The 15,446-nt window shown below is 45.6% G+C and overlaps 1 non-coding gene across 1 annotated transcript; it reads left to right on the top strand.

Moving 5' to 3' along the window:
* Window positions 1-1,279: 1,279 nt before the first annotated feature.
* trnav-cac lies at window positions 1,280-1,352 on the top strand. The gene has a single exon. It is a non-coding gene; the product is annotated as a tRNA-Val (tRNA).
* The last annotated feature ends 14,094 nt before the right edge of the window (window positions 1,353-15,446 follow it).

The following is a 15,446-nucleotide window of genomic DNA, read 5'->3' as shown; positions in this document are numbered from 1 at the left end:
AAACAAAGTCCGACGGTGACTCGACTCGTCGTTATTTGGTTTTCTGGCCAATGGGAAAATCGGTCCAACGAATTTCGATGTGATATGTTATTGAATTTCTCCCATTTCCTTCATTTCCGTCCTGGAGACATCGGAAGGGAAAGGTAATCTAATCGAGACTGTGATTGGTGAAATTCACTTTTTATAGCCCATTCTTATTAGGTTCTTTCTTTCTCTCTTTTCAGCATTGTCTGGAAAGTGGTGGTGCACTTAGGCTGCAGTATGTTTGAAAGAGTAGTTTGGAATTGCCGTGTTGTTAATTGTGAGATTACGTTATAACTCATGCCCTCAGACTGTCTCACATTTAGCATTCATGCTGCGCTGTGTCTGAAAATGCATTAGGTTTGCCAGATTTGTTTGTGTTCCATGTTGAATGCTTTCTGTTTTGCTTTTCGCTCAATACATTACAAGGTAACAGGGTTTCTGAGGTAACTTCCAGCAGCAAAAATCCTCAACTGAGAATCTGGGAAAATTTCACGGAGTATGGTCAGTCGGAGCAAAAGTAAGGAAGTCGTTCGTTTCTGCAGTGTTTCACAATACTACCTTTTCCGTGAGCAGTCGAACAGACTAAATGATTGTGCCACAGACTGCGACGGCAAGCTCCGCTAAAAAGTAACCCTTTAAAGCCGGTGTAAGCAACACAACCTTATTGGGTACACCACGTGGAAACAGATACTTCGGCGTATCTCGTCCATGCTCACCACATAGCCAAAATTAAACAAGTCCCGTTCCCCAGCATTTGGCCCCAATCCCTCTAAACCCATCCTATCCAGAAACTCATCCGATTACCTTTGCAATTTTCTGAGTGTAATAGCCTCCTCCACTTCCTCTGGTAACTCATTCCATACACGCACAACCTTCTGTGTGGGAAATGTGCCTCAGGTCCATTGTCAATTTCAGCCCACTCACCTTAAACCTATGCTCTCGAGTTTTCAACTCACCCCAACTTGTGTAAAACACGTAAATACTCAGTTTCCAACTCTTCCATAAGATCATGTCGCAGCCGTTATGCTGTAGGGAAAGTCGTCCCAGCCTATTCCACCTCGCCCGACGGTACAAACATTGACGACATCCTTGTCTATATTTTGTCATCAATTTCACGTGTCTGTTTTTTTACGTTTTCAAGATGTCAATTAGGCTGGACAACAACGCGCTATTGGAAACAGAAAGGTGAAACGTAGAATGGCTTCAACTTTCAGTGCTGGATGCCACTGAGCCACAGCACTGGGGGCTGTGGTTTGTTTCTGTAGTGTAGTGGTCATCACGCTCGCCTCACACGCGAAAGGTCCCCAGGTCGAAACTGGGCAGAAACTGCTTTGTTCTTCAACTGCAACCTTTTACATGGACAAGAACGGAGTTTTCTTGCTTGCTTTCCCATCTGCAAACCTGCCTTCGAATTTGCTTGAACAAATCTGCTCTCGTAGTGAAATGTAATTCAACTCCATTTAATTACTGTGCAAAGCATTGTAAAGTTTTTCTCCAACCTGGTTGGTAGTGAAATGTAATTCAACTCCATTTAATTACTGTGCAAAGCATTGTAAAGTTTTTCTCCAACCTGGTTCTGATCATATGCCATTCTGTTTGAGAGTGCAGTTACCGCCTTCTGATCCTTCCACGAAAAGCAGTACCGCATTTGCCTTCCTTGCGCAGGCGGCTCGGTTCAAAGACAGGAAAGAAGCAGATGCTCTGGTGTCACAGCGCACCACGAATTCCTGAACTTGTCTGTTTGTCAAATGTACCCCAAGGTCGTCTCCGAAATACTTCATTTGGAAGCTGTCAATCGTTATTCAACGTGCGAGAGTTGGCACCAGATATCCTGAATCATGTTTTGGAGCAGTTCGCACGTTAGTGGCTCATTCAATCAGCAACAGCAATGAAAGAAATTGCACTCTCAGAGGAACCTTTCGACTTGCGCATTCATAGCGTCGCTAGTATTAAGGTCCGCCCCGAGATCTAAGTCATGTTGGAACTGAAACGGAGGAATCGACAGAGAGGCTACAGAATGACATCGCATCCATTTGGTTTTCTTTAAATCACTGACGAGCAGGAAAATGTAAACGGGGAGGGCGAGTGGGGAAGTGAGGCAGTTGCAGCTCTGGTGAAACTCCTTCTTTGTGATTCACTCAGCAACCAGAGACGTGAAGGTGACTCAGGCGTGAGAGCTCTTCACATCGAAACAAAAAGCACTCAAGGGCAGTGAGCACCTCTTCCGGAGTGGGGGGTGGGGTGAGGTAATTAGCTTGTGACTTCTGTTACTATGTTCAGAAACTGCCTTTTATATTGAGGTTATCAGAAACTGCATTTCTAAAAAGCACCATGGAATTTAGAAAAAAATATTCATTCGCTTTTCGTCGATTCCCACATAGGTTTCCTACTCAGTTGATATCCATGTGGCTCCTGTCCAGGAGTGAACATCTCTGCAGCAAATTGCACGGTTCAGGTAAAAGGCAAGGAAAGTGGCATCTCGAACTGGCTCCGAGGTCAGAGCATCCTCACAATGTGATCTATCATTCTCGGATTGTCGTGCTACCTCCGGTTTTAGGGTGGAGAACATTCTTTGGGACTCTTATTCTGCAAAACAGACACAGTGACTGAAACTATGCTGCACGGTATGGTGTGGAACACGGCCTGCTCAGCTTTGTGCATTTTCCCTGTAGTCCGGTGTGTTTTGTGTTCCGTGTAAACGTGAAAGTCGTCCTGTTTCGAGCAATCGGTGAAATCATTTAGCAAAGCAAGAATCGAAATTGCAGTAATGTCAAGCACCTCTTGGTTTCTTTGCTAAATCAGAATCGAATTTCCATTCTCTCATACAGACATTACATTTGTGGCTTTAACAAGTCTCAGAAGGTAGGATCAGCTTCCCATTGGTTTTTGTCTGGATTGAAGGTTTATCATTACCTGCTGCAAAATTGATATTGTAGCTGGGCAGATGCCATCAGCTGTACGAGCAGGACAGGAATGGGGGAACTCTTTCCCTGTGACTGTGACTTTGATTCTGTTGTTTTGCAGGTGCACTATTGAAAGTGTAAGAAAATGCGCATTTGCGGTGGCTGGTCTTGTGGCCGAGTGGTTGAAGGCGCTGTGTTATGTTTATATCTCTACTAAGGGCTGTGTTCGAATTCCACTATTTGTGTGCGCTGCCGGTTTTACTGCAGTGTGTTAATGTTCAGTGTTTAAATTCCAACACGACCAACTTACTTTGCTTATTGGAAATGTATCTCTGATTTGGGAGAGTGCACCCTCTCCAATGTGCCAGTGTCAATGCTGTAGTGATCACATTCGCTTCCCACGCGAAAAGCCCGGGCATCAAGCGGTTCCACTGCTGCATCATGTTCCGGCCAAGTTATGTTGTTCACGCTTTCCACTGAAACCGAACAGAGATTGGTATGTCATCGCTGGTGTGAAACAAAATCCTGCAGTGACTTTACTTCTCATTATTTGGTGTTCTAGTGAATGGGAAAATAATTCCAGTTAATTGCAATGCCATATGGTCGAAAATTTCTCTCATTTTCTTCACCTCTGTATTTCGACGTGGGCTGCAGGCACTGCCGCATTGTTGATCGGATGAGCAAACTAATATAATCGAGACTGTGTTTGGGAATCTTCACTTTTCCTGGCTCATTCATGTTTGGTTCTTTGTTATCCCTCATTTCAGAGTTTTTCGGGAGGTGGCTGTGCACTAAGTTTCCAATATATGTTGAGAATGCAGTTTGGAATTGTTCTGCTGAAGGATCTGGGAGTCGTTTATGGCTGATTGCCCTCGGACTGACCCCAGAACAGCATTCATGCTTCGAAATCATTGGAAATGCACTTTTACAAACACCCATTTATCAGCTTTTGCCCCCTGTCACACTAAACTCTTCCTATCTAGAGACTCATCCGGTTGCCTTTGAAATCTTCTGAGTGTACTAACCTCCTCCACTTCCTCTGGTAGCTGATTCCATACCGCACAACCTTCTGCGTAAGAAAGGTGCCTCAAGTCCCTTTTATATTTTATCCATCTCACCTTAAACCTATGCTCTCCAGTTTTCCACTCGCCCCACATTGCCGAAAGCAAAATCTTATGTATTCAGTTTACAAACCTTCTTTAAGGTCATGTCCACGTTCAGACTTGCCCTACATTCCAAACTGTGCACCCCGGACAACATCCTTATCTGTATTTTGTGAGCAATTTCACATGATTTTCTTAATTTTTCAATGATGCCAATTACGCTGGAGAACAACCAGCTCCTGGAATCGGAAAGGTGAAGCTTTGAACTGCTGTAAATTTTAGTGCTGGGCGATTCTGAACACCAGCTGCTCGCAGGGATGCTTCCTGTAGTGTAGTGAGGATTGCAGTCACCTCATATACGAAAACTCCCCACTTCAAAATCCCCAGATCAAAATTCGGCAATAGCAGCCCTTATTCCCGATGGCAGCCTTTCAGACTGACGTGAGCAGAGCTTTCTAACTTGCTGTTCACATCAGCAAACCTGGCTTTGAATTTGCTCGCTCAAACATGCTCGAGTGGTGAAAAGGAATGCAATCCCGTTTCATTACTGTGTGAAACATTGTTTTCTCCAACCGGGTTCTGAATATGCACAGATGTGTACATCACTGATCGCCATTCTGTTTCAGAGTGGAGTTACCATGCTCTGATCCTTCTACTAAACGCAGTACCGCATTTGCTTTCCTTGGGCTGGCGGCCCATTCAAAGCCAAGGAGCAAAGATTCCCAGCAAAACTCCTCAGATGAGGACCTGGGCATGTTGCATGCGGAATGGTCACTGGGGGTAACATTATGGAAGTCCTCAGTTTTGCAACGTTTCAAAACACTAAATTGAAGCGTGATTGGATTTTAGTATTCTGAGGCATAATTTAAGCTGATTTGTAAAATTGGAATTGTTTTCTAATTAGCAACCAACTCAGTTTTGTTTCACAGCCAAACGTTACATCTTTCCAATTTTCCAGTACACGCTGAGATTGCTAGCTGGTCATCACAGGTATTTGTCAGCTCTCAGTTCTGAACAGTATTCACTCTCTTAAAGGTGGACTCTTCAACTCTTCACTCTTCAAATGCATAACACTGTTCTCATCACAAAATCCTGCAGCTTCTAATCTTGGGGACAGGGGTTGGATTGCAGACGAACCGTATTAAAAGTATAGATTTTCACACGGAAGACAGTTTCTGTAAGCTGTGTCCCAGGGCAGTGCAGGGAGCTGCAGTGGCCAATTTCTGTTGACTGCGGGGGTCTGGAGAGAGCAGTGTTTGTACCTGTCTTACTTCATGTGGAGCCAGGGAACACAGAATCATCAATGGTTTGGGCTGCAATCCAACCTTGCCATGGATTTTCCGGTTTAAATGGAGGTAGGGTGGTATTCCCATAGTCTGATCTGGAACAACCAAAGTTCCATTCCGGAATGGTTTCAAACTACCAACCTTTAGCTTGCAGCCCGCGGCTGACCATTTGAGCAACACAGCCTGTCACCAACCAGGCGTGCCGATTTCCTTAAAGCTGGAAGGTTAGCGGGGATCTGAAGGACGGTGGAACCTCTGGAGCTCTCACTGTTTTCAGTCTGTCAACAATTTTCTGCGTTCATCACCGAGAGTGTCAGAGAGTTTCAGGGGTCTGCAAACACACAGATGAAAAGGAACAATCACAAACTGAAAATTACCCAGGTCCATTGATGTGAATACTTGAGGTACGTCACTTGTGGTTCCGGTACTGAGATAACTCAAGCCCATGGTTTGACAGAAACTGGAGATTAAATACAGCGCTTCACGACGCTCAGCTCAACTATCTATCATTAAGATACAATGGGTATAGAATCCCTTCTGTGTAACCATTTAATCAAATCCTCCCTGTAAATCTGTCCAAAATCTTAACTTTTGTATCTTATCGTACATTTCCACCAGTTGATAGGAACATTTCGTTTTCATCTATATTATCTATACCAACCATAAGCCCATAAGGTTGTCAAATCTCGCTTCCAATCCCCAATTCGCCAATGCGTGGTTGATCTGTCCCCTCTCAGGGACCCAGCCATTCTTCCCATTGTGTGGGGGATCTGTCCCCTCTCGGGGACACTGCCTTCCTTCCCAATCTGTGGGTGATCTGTCCCCGCTCAGGAACCCTGCCATCCTTCCCAATGTGTGGGGGATCTGTCCCTCTCAGGGACCCCGCCATCATACCCATTGTGTGGGGGATCTGTCCCCTCTCAGGGAACCTGCCATCCTTCCCAATGTGTGGTGATCTGTCCCTCTCAAGGGACCTGCAATCCTCCCCAATGTGTGGGTGATCTGATCCTCTCAAGGACCCTGCCATCCTTCCCAATGTGTGGGAGGGTTGACCCTCTCAGGGACCCTGCCATCCTTCCGAATGTGGTGGTGATCTGCCCCCTCTCAGGGACCCTGCCATCCTTCCCAATGCGTGGGTGATCTGCCCCCTCTCAGGGACTCTGCTATCCTTCTGCAATGTGTGGGTGATCTGCCCCCTCTCAGGGACACTGCCATCCTTCCCAATGTATTGGTGATTTGCCCCCTCTTAGGGATCAGGCCATCCTTCCCATTGTGTGGTTGATCTGCCCCCTCTCAGAGATCCTGCTATTCTTCCCATTGTGTGGGTGATCTGTGCACTCTCAGGGACACTGCCGTCCTTCACAATGTGTGGGTGATCTGGCCCCTCTCAGGGACTTTGCCATCCTTCCAATTGTGTGGGGGATCTGTCCCCTCTCAGGGACCCTGCCTTCCTTCCCAATGTGTCCCTTTCAGGGAATAGCACCATTCCATAAAATACTCCGTCTGCGTAAACTGCCCCAATCCTACAGTGAAGCCTCACTGTCCTTTTGATCACCTGTTGTCCCTTCAGATCACCCTGTATCTTTCCTGACTCCATTGAATACAGCTCATGTCATGTTATAACTCCTCGTATTCATATGTTACTCCACATCACTGTGGTTCTTCAGTTACTGCAATTCTCATTCTTTATCTCCAGAGGTTCCAATCCTCCTGATCAATGTAAGGTTATTAATCTCTTGCAGCATGTTTAACACTTGTAGCAGCCTCCAACTCCTCAATACATCCTGTTGCTCTAACCTCCTCAAATACTACAGCCACTATCTGTAATATCTTCCAGTATCTGCAACCCTGTTGATTTCTGTAACCTCCTCCAGAATAGCACTCCACATCTCTGTGTAACTGATGGGAATGCTGCAAATCTGGCTTCACAGTCCTCACTAACTCTGAATTCCTGCAGTCCTATAACCCTCAGAATCTCTGGCCCTCCAATTACTACAATTCTCCCTGGCTGTGTGAATTGATCCAGCCCCTTTAACCCTCCCTATCTCACTCACTCCTGCAGCTCCAACTATTGTTCATGTTAGTGTAATTCCCGGCACCAACAATCCTCCCGGTCTTTATAAACTCCTGCATTTCCAACTACCATCCCAATCTGTGTAATTTCTAGTCCGTCCAAACCTTACTTTCTCTATAAACTCCTGCAGCTCCAAATACCACCCCAATCTGTGTAATCTCTAGTATATCCAAACTTTCCTTTCTCTATAAACTCCTGTAGATCCAAATACTGCCCAATCTGTGTAATCTCCAGTGCCTACAAACTTCCCTTTCTCTAAAAACGTATCTAGTTACATCTAACACCAATATCTGTGTAACCTCCAGTCCCGGCAATCTTCCCAGTCTGTATCTCCTGAGGATCCAACGACCACCCCTACCTGAGTAATCGCTAGTCCTGATATTCCTCTTAAACTCTGTAACTCCTTCAGGACTGATAACCCTGTAACTCTCCTTGACATCTTTCAGCCCGACAACCGATCTGAACTCTTATCACCAACAGTGATCTCAAACCACCCGAACTCTGTAACATCCTCCAGTCTCTACAACCCAGCTTTTCTCTGTTAGCTTCTCTGCTTTCTCTTTTCCCCTTTATCTCCAGTTACAGATCTTTGCTCATGAAAACACCGAATCTGTAAGAACACAAGACTCTTCGATGGATCAATAAATTTGCCTCATTTTCTAAATGTTAACGACTGAAAGTTCAACCTTCTCCAAAACATTTCATCAATATCCCTCCATTTTGAAGATCAGCCTGGTGAACCTTCTCTGGGCTGCCTCCAATGCAAGGACATTTTCCCTCCAGATAGGGGACCAAACCTGTTCACCGTATTCTCAGTGCGGGCTGAGAGGAGTCCTCTACATTTCTTCCAAGCCTTCCCTATTTTTATTCTCAATTCCCTTTGGAATCAATGCCAGCATTCCATTTGCCTGCTTTATGTCCTGCTTGCCCTGTATGCCACCTTTCTGAGATTTATACACAAGGATTCCCACGTTACTCCGTGGTGTAGCTTTCTGCATTTGATCTGAAACAAAGAAGTGACAGCAATAATCAGGAAAGTGTTGGAATGTATGGTAAACAATATGCCAGAAATTATAACTGCACAGTTAGAAACCTATGGAAAAAGTACAGTCCATAAGACCATCATTTATAGGAGTAGAATTAGACCATTCGGTCCATCGGATCTATTCCACTATTTGATTCTGGCTGAATTGTTTCTCAAACCAGTTCTCTCACTTACTCCTTACAACCTTTGATCTCGTTACACATCAAGAACCTAGCTATCTCTGAATCACTTAGCATCCACAGACCCATGAGGTAGTGAGTTCCACAGATCCATCACCCTCTGGCTGAATAAATTCCTCCACATTTCCATTCTAAAGGGTCGTCCCTTCACTCTGGCCCCTAGTCTCTGCTGCTCGTGGAAACATCTTGCCCCCGTCCACTCTATCCAGGCCCCTCAGTAGTCTGTATGTTTGAATGAGATTCTGCCACTGCCTCTGAAACTTCATCAAGTGCAGACCCAGAAACTTCACCACCTCCTCATATGACACGAATTCCATCCCTGGGATCGTTCTTGGAACGATTCTCAAACAATTCACTTCCTTTGTCCAGACTCTTAATGTATAACGTGTCGAGTGTCGACCCAACACTGACCCCTGCGGAGCTCCCCTCATCGCCAGATCACATTGTGAAAAAGAACCCTTTCTTCACACTCTCCGCCTTGTGCCAATCAGACAAATCCTCTATCCATGCTCAGCATGTTGTTCTGAAACGGAAATTTCATTTCACACCCACTGCTGCATTTATGTTTAGATCTGGCTGTAAACAGCAGAGTTTCACCATTTCCTTCCCATCTGTAATTCCCTGTAGAAGGTGGTGGTGAGCTGCCTTCCTGCCCCATTGCAGTCCTTTGGATGTCGGGACAAACACAGTGCTGGGAGGATGGCGCGTGCCTTGGAGGGAATCTTGGAAATGCTGGTGTTCCCGTGTACCTGGAGCTCCTTCCAGGGTCTAGTGGTTCCGGGTTTATGAAGTGATGTTGAAAGAGCCTTCCTGAGTGGCCTCAGTGCTACTTGTAGATCTTTTATTCCTTCATTCATTCATGAACATGAACTTTGTTGGCTGAGCCAGCATTTATTATTGATTTTGAGTTGTCCCTGAGAATGTGGTCGTGAGCTGCCTTCCTGAGCCACTGCAGCAGCCGTTGGAACTGTTGTTATCTGTGTCCCCTGCAGCAGGCGCTACAACACTCCTCACGTCGGAAACTGCATACAGACAATGCAACTCTCCCTTTTATATCTTACATCCTCCCCGACTTAGAACTCTTATAGTTCCTCACAATATCTCACCTCCTCCATTCCCTCTGTGTTAGAGATCTCTAAACTTTCTTTATTCTTGTTTAAATTTCTGATCACCTAAAATCTCTCCCTTTTTAAATTTGTAACCCCGTCAGTTTCTGTAACTCTCCATATAGCAGTAATCAATCACAGCACAGGTTCCCTTCCTCAAATCTCTATAATTACAATGGTTGCGTGTGCGAAATTGGCACTTTTCGTCCTCCTTATCCATCTCCGAACTTCCAGCCCCTACAATCCCACTATTTGGAATGCTCCCATTCTCGTACCCCTTCATGTCCAGAGAGTTCTTGAACACCACCAGTGCTCCAAAACTTTACATTTCCCTCAGTTACCGCACGTCTTCTAACTCTGTATCATCCAACAGTCTTCAGTACCATACACTTGCTGGCTCTCAATTTACATTTGTTGAAGTCTACACATCTCTATAAGCAGCTCAGAAAAAGCACTTTTGACTCTGCATAGCTCCATCATGAGCAAGCCACTGTCTCTCTATTTCCTTTGCCTTCTTCAGTGTCTGCAACTCTCACTGTATCTTCCAATAACCTGCTTTAGACACTGCAGGTCTGCCTAGCTTCCCAAATAACCTGTTCCATACCGTCCAACTCCCTCAATCACTGTAACACACTCTGTTCTGTCTAATCCTCCTCTTTCCCACTGTCTTCCAGGCACAACAGCGGTTCTGTAAGGCAGCAGTGCGGAATGCGATGTTATAAATCTCAGCTGAGACTTGAGGCCTACCATTACCTGGGAGTCACAAAGGGAGAGAACCTGAGAGAGAACAGCACAGAGCGGGAAAATAATAATCGGCAGCGAGGATCGAGGCCGACTGGGACTTGGAGTTGGAGAAGCAGCAGAGCAGGAGGCTCGAAACCAGCACCAAGTCACAGAGGGAGTGACCATGCGATGGAGCAACTTGGAGCAGGAGCATGAGGCTAACATACCTGGGCGTTACAGAGGGCTGCAAAGTTGAAGGATATAAATCAGCACTGCGGATCGAGGCCTAATCGTGCCTGGGAGTCACAGAGACAGTGACACTGTGAGGGAGCAGAGTGGAGCGGCAGCTGGAGGATTACACGGACCTGGGAGTCACAGAGATAACGTTCTGCTGCTGGGACGGGCCTGCACTGAGTTTTGAAGAAGTACAAGAGCCGTCACAGAAAAGGCTGTATGTTCACTGGCCGATAATACACCGTTATCAGCGACTGTCAGTAAATTGATAGAAGTTAGCAAATTTATTTTTTCAACTTCTAAAATTAGGGTTGAACTCTGAAATAAGAGGGAGAAGTGAAATTCTGAGCCAATATAATACATTACCCTCAGTAAACCACAGTGGAATAAGGGAGTTAACTATTTTGTTATTTCCCTGATGTTAACTTCATTCTAAGCAATTAATTAAGTTACTCTAGACATGTTGCATTTAAAGACATGACAAGACATGTTTGTCAGATGGAAAATGTGTTCTGTTACATTGAGAAGTCATAGCCCCTGCTCATGTCCGAGATGAACACTGAGTCTTGGAGCTCAGACAGTGATTGGAGATTCTATGGGACATCTGTGATGCTGAGAGTTAGGGGGATAGCACACACACACAGAGCAGATCACCCTGCAGACATGACAGCCGAGAATAAGAAAAGGAATAGGGGACTAGACAGTCGAAGAGAAACATTGAGGGAATGGAAGAATATCCTGATATCTCCCTCCCAATTCAGTTTCCTGGTTTGGAAGCTGATGAAGGTGCTGGCTGCTCAGGGGAGGGCAGTCGGAGCCATGTCTGCGGCACCACAAGCATCCAGACTGTACGGGGGGGTGGGGGTAGCGGGGGGGGGGGGGAGAAGGAAGGAGGAGCAATAGGCACAGGGGAGTCAGGAAATTGAAGAAGGTGTCAGTGTTTCTGTAATTCCTGGATAGTGTGGTTAAGCATATCACGGTGTCGGCAGGACATTCATCTGGGGGACCGTGAGCATTCAAAGGTCATGTCCATGTTGGTAGGAATGACCTGGGTAGAAAGGGTGAAGTGGTCTGGGAATCAGAATTTAGGGAGCTAAGTGGATGGCTAGCAAGCGGGACCTCAAATGTAGCAATCCCTTGGTTACTGCCAGTGCAGTGTCAAGTGAGAACAGAACTCGGAGTTTTAGGTAGATGAGAGTGTGACTGGAATGATGATGCAGCAGGAAGGGCTTCAGATTCCTAGTACATTGTGACTGGTTCTGAGGAAGGCAACAACTGTTCAAGCTGGATGGGCTAACGTGACAGAGCTGGGACTGAATTTCTTACGGGGTGTTTGGGAGGGATTGAAAATAACTTGGCGTGTGCTTAGGATCCAAAAAGGAATAGAAGAGGAGACTAACAGGATTCTCAAAATAATGGAAGATACAGTTGGTACTAATTTACAACAACAAGTTTAACAGTGGAAGATGGAGTAAGAAAGAAAGCCTTAATCTGTGGTACTCTGCACGGACATGAATCCTCTGAGTTTGGGGAGTTACAGATGCAGATTGGTGTGTGGATTTCTGATGTACTGATCACCAAGAGCTGGTTCAAGAATGGCAGGACTGGTGTTTAATATTGCTGAGTATAAAGGATTACAATATAATAGAAGGGAAGGGAAAAGATGAAGGGTAGAAGTACTGGTTTAGATTAGAATTAGTTGAGGAGTCCAAGAGAAAGATGTTACGTCAAAGGACAGAATGAATTTGGCTGGAGCGAGAGAACAAAAAAGTGTACAATGACACTGTGAGGTATAGTCTGTCGGCCAGCAACCATTGGAAAGGATGGAAAGAATAAATATGCAGGGTCATTTGAGAGCAATACTATAGATTAGTTATAATGAGAAACTTAATTTATCCAGATATTGACTCGGTTACTGTTGGTGCATGGTAATGAGGGGCCAACATCCCTGGATTACATGAAAGAGAGCTCACTTCAGGAGTATGAGTACAGCCCAAGAGAACATGTACTGTTGGACATGGTCCTTGGGAAAGAGGTGGGGCAAGTGGATCCAGTGTCAGTTAGGGAACGTTTTGGGGCGCAGCGATTATTTCATTATAAAGTTCAGGATGATGGTAGAGAATGATATGCAATAATTGAGAGTGAGAAGAATTAGTTGATTGAGAGCAACCTTCAATGGGGCAAGAATGAAGCTGGGAACCTTTCAATAAGGCCAGTGAAATGGTAGCGTTAAATACTGTGAACCAGGTCAGATTCAGCTGGGATTGTGGAGATGTGGCTGCAGTGTGACCACGACTGAGAACTGGATAAGCAAAGGTTTTCCGCATTTCTACAGGAAAGATAAATAGGCCAACGCAGTGAAGTAGCATTGTGTATAAAGGATGGGATCAGTATTATTGTGATGCTAATCAATTCACACACTGCTCCTCCCTGCCCTCAACCCTCATACCTGCATATTGATCCTATCAGATATTGGTAACCTTTGAAAACTTCAGAAAATAGCACAGTATAGAGGAGATGACTCTGTCCACTGTCAGCATTGGACGAGACGTAACGTTGTTGTTTAAAGCCCTAGTTCTCTCTCCTGGATAGTGTAGGATTTCAGGTGTAGATCCCGGCACTTTTTAAAATGGTTTGAGAGTTTCTGCCCCTACTCCGCTTCTATGTGTGACACACAGATCCCGGCATTACTCTGGGTGAAATAACAACTTTCCTCACCACTTCTCTAATATTTCAACGAATTATATTAAATATTTGCCACTGGTAACTGAGCTCTCCAACAGGAACAAGGTCTTCTCTCTCTTTCTACCCAGGCTCCTGACAATATGTGCACCCTAAGCAAATCTCCTCTCAGCATCCTCCGTTCCAATCTTTCCTCATAACTGCACTTCCCCGTTCACAGAGTGGGGAATCTCCTCTGTACCCTCTCCAGTCCAATTCCATCCTTCCATGTGATGGGGTGACCAGAACTGTACACAGTCCCCAAGCTGTGGCTGAACTCATGATTTGTACAGTTCCTGCATAAGTTTCCTGCTTTGAAGTTCCGTGTTTTGTCTGATAGAGGAAATAATGCCATTTATTATATTAACAAGATTATTGATGTTTCCAGCTACCTTCATTTATCTGCCCATACTGACCATATTCTCGTTTATTGTGTATTCCTCTCTATTGTTGATGTCCCCAAATGCCTTGCCTTGCACTTCTCTGGATTGTTTGCTCCATTCACTTGGACCCCACAGTTTCTGTTTTTAAACAGTCTGCCATGGCATCTCTCATCAAATCCGAGTCAGTCACATGCAGTTACAGGTTAGTGCCTCAAACTGACACAGTCAGATTAATTACACACGATCTTCCTTGAACAAATCCAGACTGACTGTCCTGGAGTCCCTGGGACTTTCTCAGTGACCGTTTATTCACTGTCTCAGAATTCCAGCCTCGACCAATTCAGTCAGTCCACATTAAACAAAGTTGCGGTATTAGCCATTCTCCAGGCCTCCAGCAACATTCCTGCATCCAGAGCGGATTGGATAATGTAGGTAACTATAAGGCAGGGGATTTTCCCCGGCTCCTTTTAACAGTCTGGAACATTGCGTTACCCATTTTTTCATGATTTGAATCTCCTGTAAAGATCTCCGCTCCTAGGTTGTTGCTCCCAATATTTCACACTGCATCCCTGTTTTGATTCAGACAGACAGAGGCCTAAACCATCTTGTGATTTCGTCAAGTCCCATTTTAGTCGGGTTTCATGGAAGGCTTCTCTCCACAAGGTAAAGTGCATTTTCTCATGATACCATCTCCAATTTGTCTCATTAACTTCCTTCCCTGCCCACGTGATCTTCCTCTCATCTGACACTAACCCGATGTTTTTTTCCCTTTGTCATAACAACTGCCCACGGCCTGGATATCGTAGAATGCACCGGCCTCCCTGTTACAGGGGCCATCTCTAAAAAGTCATTACACTCTTGGATTGTCAATCCGAAACTGCCCACGACATGGAAGAGGGGGTAAAACTGGGGCTTCACTTTGAGACCAAACCGCTTAGGTTCTGCTGGATGGCATGGTGCACGAGAGGGACATTATCTTCCTCCAGGACCGGCAGGGGAGGCCATGATACTATACCCTGCCAGCTTGGTTGGAGGTTGACCCCTGTGTCAGTGAGGTGCCAGCCTTCTTGGTGTATGCCCAGCAGTGTCGGAAGGAGGTCAGTGACCTTCTCCACTCCACCAGGATAAGTGCCACCATCTGCACTTCGTGACCTCGCCCTCACTGTCTCTCTGTTACTGCACCACTTCCCACCAAGGCTCATGTTCTCCCACTCTCACTGAATGCAGCACATTCTCTCGGTCTGTACCAGCTGTAACAAACAATTCCACCTCCCTTAATACCGCTTGGTAATACTCACATTTCGGAAGGAACCACGCCACACGATAGCAGAAAGAGCCAAGAGGGATAAGGGGTTCCCCAGCTCCTCACTCTATCATAGGGAAGGATCCTGACCCTAACGACCATGAGAGGCTGTCTGACCATGTCCAAGCTCCCGCTGATTCACTGTGCTGGAACCGTGACTGACTGTGAACAATGATATCAAGCATCCTGGGTTTGTGTCTGTGTTAAACACCAAGACAATACAGCAGGCGGGTGAGCCTGGTAGCTCTGGCTGAGGGGAAACGCTGCTGAGGGCAGGGTAAGGCAAGGCAATAATTCTTTGAGCATTCACGTAATTTCAAAGTGACTGTGAACAAACACGGAGTGAGCAGCCCAGAGGGACG

Source organism: Chiloscyllium plagiosum, chromosome 8, assembly GCF_004010195.1.
Source record: "Chiloscyllium plagiosum isolate BGI_BamShark_2017 chromosome 8, ASM401019v2, whole genome shotgun sequence".
NCBI classification, from domain to species: Eukaryota; Metazoa; Chordata; class Chondrichthyes; order Orectolobiformes; family Hemiscylliidae; genus Chiloscyllium; species Chiloscyllium plagiosum.
Note: the sequence above shows the minus strand (reverse complement) of the source record. Positions and strands in the feature narration are given on the sequence as shown.